The sequence below is a fragment of the Epinephelus moara genome, chromosome 12 (assembly GCF_006386435.1).
Source record: "Epinephelus moara isolate mb chromosome 12, YSFRI_EMoa_1.0, whole genome shotgun sequence".
Classification (NCBI taxonomy): Eukaryota; Metazoa; Chordata; class Actinopteri; order Perciformes; family Serranidae; genus Epinephelus; species Epinephelus moara.
The window spans coordinates 5,658,379-5,667,039 of NC_065517.1; the positions used below are offsets into that span (position 1 = coordinate 5,658,379).

Genomic DNA, 8,661 nt, shown 5'->3' on the forward strand with positions numbered 1-8,661 from the left:
GCTCAGACACACACAGAGCAGCCACACATATGCAAAAGATAACAAATAAAAATATGATTACATTGTGAAAGGTTATTATTGTGCACATTAAAATATTGATCAGAAACACGTCTTAATGGTCAGTCATTAATCAGAATGATCTAATCGCTATAATAATGGTCATCATAATCCGGGAGGTCCAAGCTCGCAGTGTCCGAATATATGGAACTGCGAGCAGACCTCCACGGGCTGATGATGCGTAGCCTGTAAAATGAACTTGTCTTTCCCAAATGAATTGTGATCATTTTGGCATGTAAATCACAAAATCTAATCAGCGATACTGTCCTATCAGTGCCTTGGTGCCCCATCTGATTGTGTACCTCCTTTAATGCTGTGATTTTGTGTTTTTTGGGCAGTACCAGCTGTTTTCTGTGGGCTGTCCTTCTCCATAGGACTCCATTCCCATCTACATCCAATTTATCCCACACGTGGAGGAGACGACGGCTCTGTACATCAAGTTTTCTCAGTTCTTGGCATAAGGGCCTCACTCCTGACACTTTGCACTGTAAAACTGGCCCAATATGTGGGTAGTCCTTCTGATCCTGTTGAATCTGCCCTGCTGTTAATGAGACAACAGAGGTTTACGGTTAACGGAGATGGCAATTGACCACAAAGCATTTGACTCTGGCTGTGTCTCCACTGCCCGAGCAGTTGTTCCCACTGCATCATAAGCATGAGTGATAATTTCTTTCTGATGCTGACAGTGTCTGAGACCCATATTCAATGATATGTAGCTTCCCATTCTGTTTCTGATACAGCACGGCTCCTAGCCTAGATGGATGCATTGGCTGGAAAAGCCAAGACGGGGTCGAACAAGACAGTCTATCAGTTGTTCTAGAACTTGATGGTGCGAGTCTGTCCACTCAATTGGTGTGTGAGATGGCACCACTTTTGCATTTCCTTTTTTGTGCAATCTCCTCCCTTGGGGCTGTGGGCTTTCTGTGGGGGTAGGTCCTTTAGTTAGCTCATAGACTGGGCTTGCGATGAGAGAAAAGTCTTTTATGTACTGGCGATAGTAGCTCAACAGACCCATAATCTGTCCTAACTCACCAACTGTTTTTGGTTTTCTGTCTTTCAGCACTCTGATGGCAGCAGTGTCAGCAGGATCAATTTTGTTCCCTTGTGCTGATACTATTCTTCCAAGGTAGCGGATTTCAGTTTTGAATAACTCACATTTGCTTGGTTTGAGTTTGATCCCGTACTGTCTCAGTCACTGCAATACTTGTCTTACATCATCCACATGGTTTTCAAATGTTTTGCTGTATACAAGAGTGTCATCTAAATATGGGACACATATTTTGTCTCTGATACCCTCTAAACACTCTTCCATGCTGCATTGAATAGCTGCTGGGGCATTCATGAGCCCAAAGGGAATCCTTGCCCATTCATACAGGTCCCAGGGTGTCACGAACACTATCAGGTGTTTGCTGTCTTTGGCCATAAACCCCTGATGGTAGGCCTTTTCCTGGTCTAACGACGAGAACATGGTGTTTCCTCCAAGGCCATCCATGATATCCTGGCTGCCTGTCAGGGTGAGTCTTGCGGTTTAATTCCCGATAGTCTATGCACAAACTTAAAGAGCCACATTTCTTTCTTATACAAACAATGGGCGAAGCATAGGATGAATGGTATTTCTCTATCCACCCCTGTGCAATCAGATCCATTAGGTAGTCCTTCATTTCTTCATTTAAGGGCTTAGGGACTGACATATAAGTCCATACTACAGGTTCGGGATCTTTCAATGAAATTTTCAACTGAAGCTTCTCAAAACAATCTATGTCATTATCTGAGCAGGAGAAAGAGTCTGACTCCTTCCTCAACATCTCACAAACAACCTGCCTCTGATTCTCATCTAAGTTCCCGGTCTTTGGTCTGTTGGGCCTGAATGTGAATTACATCAGCAGGTGAGTGTCCTTCCTGAACAGTCCTGACTGGATACACTGATCTGACTGACTGTGCTGTACCGATAGCTACTCTTCCTGTTAACATGATGTCATGGTCAGTGGGGTTTTGGACACTAAGGATGATGTTTGGCTGTGCCCCTCTCCTTACCTGAACAAGTGTGTCACAAAATTCAAGTCCCTCTGGCCTCTGGGGCTTTTCATCTGGCTCAAAGACTAATGTGGTGTCTTCTCTGAAGGGGTTGGCATGTATTCGACATTTAACCTGGACAGCACTATGACTCGGTATATTTACTTTCTGACAAGCTGTTTTCACTAGGTACTCACTTGTTCGCTCAACACTCACTGCTTTAATAAATGCCTTAATTGCCCTTTTCTTCAATTTGGGAAAAGCCATTTTATTTATTAGTTTCTCCTTCTCTTCATCGTCTATCTGTTTTTCCTGGCCATTCATAACAACACGTTGTTACTTGTACACTTAAGTGTACAAGTAACAACGTGTTACAATGCAATAAATAACTGGTTAAAAAGAGCTAAAAATAGGGGCCCAAGCTAGAGGGTTAAAGTAGATGGCTGAGGCTGGAAGCCAGTCCGATTGAAAGGGGAACAAAGTGTCTGTGGCTGGGTGTCCTCTACTTCTTGTGTGTGTGGCCAAGCCGGTACTCTCATGACAAGACTGTTCAGCTGTATCTGGTCACTGCTTGGTGGCTGGTCAGGTTTGGCGTTGCCCTACGCTTCTGGTGCTTCTGCTTTGTCAGGCAGCGCTCCACCTCGACCCAGCCGTGATATGTGTTGGACCCAGCAGCAGTTTCGCACACCCAGACACTGCACAGAGGAGATGCACAGCAGAAATGAACAAAACTGGCTCATCATATAATATAATATAATATCTAATACACTTTAAACTAACAGAATACAACCAAACAATACTCAAGAAACTAGTTGCCAGAGGAAAGGCCTTCAAAACTACAAGAAAATGGCAAGAAAAAGTCTGTAACTGCACAGAGGAGATGCACAGCAGAAATGAATGAACTGTGTGTGTGTGTGACTGATTAGCACTCAGCAGTTGGAGGTAACACCCAAGCACACCTGCATGCCATCAGCCCATCACCAAGCAATTCACCACACACACACCACACATGGAAACCACACCCACTAACCACCTAATCACTGCACTCACACATAGACACACTAGGTGCTCAAATCATAAATAAAAAAATCACTGCAACCAAAACGAAAACGATACAGGTCTACCCTGTTACACTAGCATGAGCACATGAAACTCCTCTGTATCAGCTGATAGCCTAAAAAGTCACTTCTACCCACCCTACATACGACATCTCTGTGCCATTAACTGCCTCAATTTGCAAGGGATCATCTGGGTCACGTATCTCGGCGATGTCTTTCAGTTTGATGTCAGGAAAATTATGAATTTTCCAGACATCATCAATTGCAGAAATCTGTGAGCCAGTATCCCAGAGTACTTGGGTCCACTTCCCTCGTAGGTAACAGTCGAGAAGACATTTTTTTCCTACCAGTTCAGTCACTGTTAAATGTTCCTTTGTCAGAATATTTTTTTGTCAGTCATAGTTTTGCATGAATGTTTTTGTTGTGTTTTTGGCTCAGGGTGTGTGAATGATTTACAGTTGTCTTTATGTTCTGGCCAGTGACTAACCTGACATGTCCTGGAACAGTAAAGTGCTGTTTTACACACCCAACCCAGATAGCACACATACATCTGGCCGACGTCGGCCTGAGGACGACACATCGGCCCTGAATTTATAACGTCTGACAAGCGTCGGCCGCATGGGCGGATATCTTCAAATTTAATACTCTTTTGTCCCAGCTCATCAAACGTCTCTGTTACGTCGGCTTTGGGTCGGCCCAGTGCCGTAGAATGTCTGCCCACATACGGAAGTCGCCACAGAGGCGGAATTTCATCTCCGCGGTGTTTGTTTGGAACTGAGCTCGCAGGACACAGCATCTCATCGCAGTTGGTTTCAGGTAAGCTCTACTGGAATAAATTGGCAGAAAATAGCTTTGTTGTTTCTTCTGTGACCGTTAAAAGAGGTTCCTGGTGAGTGGCGAAGCACGACTGGGTGTATATAGCTTAGCACAGCTCCCCACCAACTAACGTTATCTTTCGTTAGCTGTTAGCTAGTTTAGCGGTTTAGCTCATGTTATGCTAACAGGCTACAACTGTGGTGTTTTCATTTTATTTTCCCTAGTTGACGTTATCTGCTCATCTGGTTATCGTGAGCACTCGTTTTGGGTTAAAGTGGAAGTGCCCGGAGCTGCCACCCGTGGTCCCGCGGCCCCCCGGCCTGCCCTCCGGGGCCCTGGACGTGTGCTCAAGTGTCTGGGAGAGGAGCGGAGAGGAGCACGGAGGTCAGGCGGGGCGGGCCGACACTGTGTATCCCAGAACGGGTGCTGAAGTGTCGGTGAGACCAGCAGAGAGGAGCGCGGAGGTGAAATAGTGAAGTTTAAGGATGCCTTCAGTATGTTGTTAATGTGATTTTATGGGCAATTTATCAGTCGAGGTCTCCTCCTCTGCAAAGCAAACTGACCCGGTGGCTACAGGTAATAGCGCAGTTTTGAAGCCACTGTTTTTCCGAGATGAAGGACTGATTGTTGAGCTGCTGTTAACAGTTAACGGAGTTAACGGATCCCGTTATTTAACCGTTTCAACACTAAATTAAGCAGAGTGATGGACCCAAAGCCTTCAATCTGGCTAAAAGACAGCTGAAATGCTAAAAAAAACAATACAGTGGTGAAGTTGGGATTTGTTTCTTGAAGTTATGTGCTCATCGTCTTTTCTGTGTCTTGCAGGCTGCCAGGAGAAGCGGACTGGCCGTCAGATATTGTTTGTGGAAATTTGAAAATAAAGTTTGTCAAATTGACTTTTGACTCTTCATTGTGCACACTTACACATGAAATAGGGTAACAGTCAGCTATTTTTGAATGTTAGCACTGATTTCTCACATTGGATGGTGAAATATTTGTAGTTTGAAAGGTCCGACCTAAATGAATAAAGGTCGTAGTTAACGAAGCATATTAATATTAATGAAGGAGCGCCCCCTGAGCGCAGCTTTTTATTGATCGTTTGAACGTCGCGTGGTGGTCATTTTCGATTAAAGGCCAACGTCTCAGCGACGTCTTGGCAATGAGCAAACGCTCTCCCTGCTACGTCTTAACGATGTAAACTTGATACATCGGGCCGACGTCGGCCAGATGTATGTGTGCTATCTGGGAACATTGTTGAACCTTCTGATGTTTTTCTTCCTCTCCACAGCTGGTACATTTGTGGGACACTTTAGATGATCCTCTGTATCCTTTGCAGTCTGCACGGAAGTGCTCACCACTCCTGCACTTGAAGCAATGCATGCAGTATTCCTCCCCTTGCTGCTGGCACACAAAACATTGTGGTCGGGGATGTGGCGTTGGGAATCTCTGTGGTGCAAATCTCTGCTGAAATTGAGCTGTTCCTGTCATGCACCTTGGGTCACTGGCAGCACAGTACTCCAGCACTGGTCCACTTGATTGATGCAATTATGGCTGAACATAAGCTGGGTGGTTGGCTGCCCCATACACGATCTCTTTGGTAGCAGGCGGATACAGTTTTGGTGCAGTCTCTGGCTTGTGAAAGGACTCTCTAATCTGTGATACCTCTGCCTTGAGATCTTTTAACAGTGCTATGTCTGCTTTGATTTCCTTCAGGTCAGACAGCACATCTGGAGGGAGTGTGGCGATGCTTTGTCTGACCGTACATTTCTGGTCTCCACTTACATCACTAGACTGGACAGCATGGATGCCAGTGTGCCATTGTGGTGCAGTCTGCCTCTTTTTGTCTTGTCTCCTTTTCTCGTGAGTGCATGCCACATTTAGTTTCTACAAAAGCAACTCATCTGAGGTGGTTGGTTGCGACAGGTACGGTTGGAGGTCAGTTTTAATGTGTTCATTTTGTAGGCCGGTGAGTACAGTGTGCATAAACATGCTTTGCACTAGTCCAGGGTCATACTTGAGGCTAGACTCAGCTTCTTCTGATGCAAACAAAATTTTTGCCTTAAATCCATTCCTCTAATTAAGAAGTTCTGTGGAGTCTCTTTATTGCCTTGAACTTCTGTGGTAAGCTGTTTATATAGCTCAGTTGTGCCCCTCTCTTGGTAATGTGAGCGGAGGATCCTCCTAAGGGTAGGCAGGGACAAGCCACTTTTACCTTCAAGATAGCTCTACAACTGCAGGCTGGGTACAATGGCTCTGATAACAGCGTCCGCTATTTCAGATTCAGGGTAGCCTTTGTGGAGACCGTTCTCAATCTGGCTGGAGAAGGAAAGTCTGTCCTTTTGTCCAGGTTCACCAATTTGACCCAAAATTTTAAAGTCTTTTTTGCCATGGCTGGTTGTTTGTATTAGCAGGGGCTGTGTACACGGGTACAGGTTCACTGTTTACCACACTCTTCTTACTTTTGTAAGCTTGTTCCTGCATTTCAGTTTCTTTCTGTTGCACCATAAGTTTTAACTGCTTCAGTTCTCTCTTCAATTTCTCCTGTTCCTCTATGGCAAGCCGTTTTAACATTTAATCGCTAGACTGGATATTCATTACTGATATCTGCAACATAATTTTGCCTAGTCAAAACTCTTATTCAAGATATCTGTAATTAGATTTTGACTAGTCAAAACTCTAATTACAGATATCTGTAATTCAGTTTTGACTAGTAAGATTCAAACTATTTTTGCCATTCATGTGTATGGGGTTTGTCATTATAGATATCTCCAATGTAGTTGCGGATATCTGCAATTGTTATTGCGGATATCTGCAACTGAATTGTGGATATCTGTAATTCCAGTTTGAGATATCTACAATTTAATTTTGACTAGTCATAATTCAAGTTCAAGATATCTTTAATTATCATCAATTGAAGATATCTACATGGTCCTTTCTAGATATCTTGAATTGAGTTTCAGATAGTCAGAATGACGTTGTAGATATCTTGAATTCGAATTATGACTAGTCAAAATGACGTTGTAGATATCCGCAACTGAATTATGACTAGTCAAAATGACGTTGTAGATATCTCAAACTGGAATTATAGATAGTCATAATGTAATTGTAGATATCTATAATGACAAACCCCATACACATGAATGGCAAAAATAGTTTGAATCTTACCAGTCAAAACTGAATTACAGATATCTGTAACTGTAGTTTTGACTAGTCAGAATGACGTTATAGATATCTGTAATTCAGTTTTGACTAGTCGGGGGTGACGTTATAGATATCTTCAATTAAAATTCATACTAGTCACAATGACATTACTACTAGTCAAAATGACGTTGTTGATATCTATAATGGTAATTCCGGATAGTCAAACTTAGCGATTAAATGTTAAAACGGCTTGCCATAGTTCCTCATTATCTTGAGCTCGTTCTGGTGCGTCATTTTTTTCAGCGTCTTGCAGTGTTTTTATTGTGGCCAGTAAGCGAAACAGTTCTGACATGCCTTCTTCTTCAAGCTCACTGAGTTCATCCCATTCAACATGGTTAATAATATAGGAAACAAGAGCATTACCTGTTTTGTCGACAATATTTTCTTGATTTGCTCCTGATATTTCAAGAAGTCACTGAAGTAACTGATCAGTGGTAAATTGGAAAAAAGCTCCTTTAATCTCAAATTTTAGATTCTCAACCTCTGGATCCATCCTGGCAGGTGAGTGACCAGCAGTGTTGTGAGATAATGTTTTGCCTCTTGCTGTGGATTTAGCTGCTCCCTAGTGGACACTTTACACCTCAGGATTGCACGCTTTCCTTGGCTAGGCTATCACTCCAACTGTAGCTGCACTCTCTGCCACCTGGGTTACTTTTATGGGATGATCGATGCAGGATGTCCTCCTCTGTTTGGGGACGCCAACCTCGCCTCTTCCATCCCAGCGGTGCCTCCAAATGTTTGTAACGGGGGAACAGTAGTGAGAGAGGAATGAGGACAAACACAGGGAGCTCTGTCATTCACTTGTCTGTATTGAGTGAGGCAGCAAAGCACGTCTCCCCCTACTGGAGCCCTGAGGCATTACCAACAGATCACCGAATGATCAACTCACTCATTCAAGGCTCTGCATCACCTATCTGTGTTCATCTACTTGTCTTGCTGTTTGCATACTTTGACAATAACCAGTACCAATACACATTAGCACCAAATAATGAAATCAAATAAAATTATACATTTCACCTGGGGATTGATGACTCAGAGAGGGATTACTCTTGTCTGTCATATAATAACCTGTTACAAAGGCAGTTTGACTGGTCACTATCCTCTCAGCTCTCCAGGAGCAGCTGCTGACAGAGCTTCTGTGGACAGAGATGCTGCATGCAGGTCAGAGACTGTGGATTTAAAACTACTGTCTACATGGAAACAATAGTAACACTACAAATCACATTTCAAGACAAAGTTTCAAGTTGTCCGTGACATAACAAAATTCTCCATGTGTTCAACATGAAAGGTAAGTGTTAAGCAACACTTTCTGTCGCAAATATGTTATTTCTGTCAATCAATCAATCAATCAATCAATCAATTTTATTTATAAAGCCCAATATCACAAATCACAATTTGCCTCACAGGGCTTTACAGCATACGACATCCCTCTGTCCTTATGACCCTCGCAGCGGATAAGGAAAAACTCCCCAAAAAAACCCCTTTAACGGGGAAAAAAAACGGTAGAAACGTCAGG

General features: G+C 43.4%; 1 protein-coding gene and 1 long non-coding RNA gene across 3 annotated transcripts in view; both read left to right on the forward strand.

Moving 5' to 3' along the window:
* arhgef4 (Rho guanine nucleotide exchange factor (GEF) 4) overlaps nucleotides 1-8,661 on the forward strand; it is a 333,579-nt gene that overhangs the window by 70,963 nt on the left and 253,955 nt on the right. The window lies entirely within an intron of this gene.
* On the forward strand, nucleotides 3,661-4,840 carry LOC126398885 (uncharacterized). 2 transcript variants are annotated; one of them, XR_007570821.1, is made up of 3 exons: nucleotides 3,705-3,944; nucleotides 4,169-4,408; nucleotides 4,770-4,840. It is a non-coding gene; the product is annotated as an uncharacterized LOC126398885 (long non-coding RNA). The 2 variants fall into 2 exon arrangements; XR_007570820.1 differs by having other exon boundaries at nucleotides 3,661-3,944; nucleotides 4,169-4,840.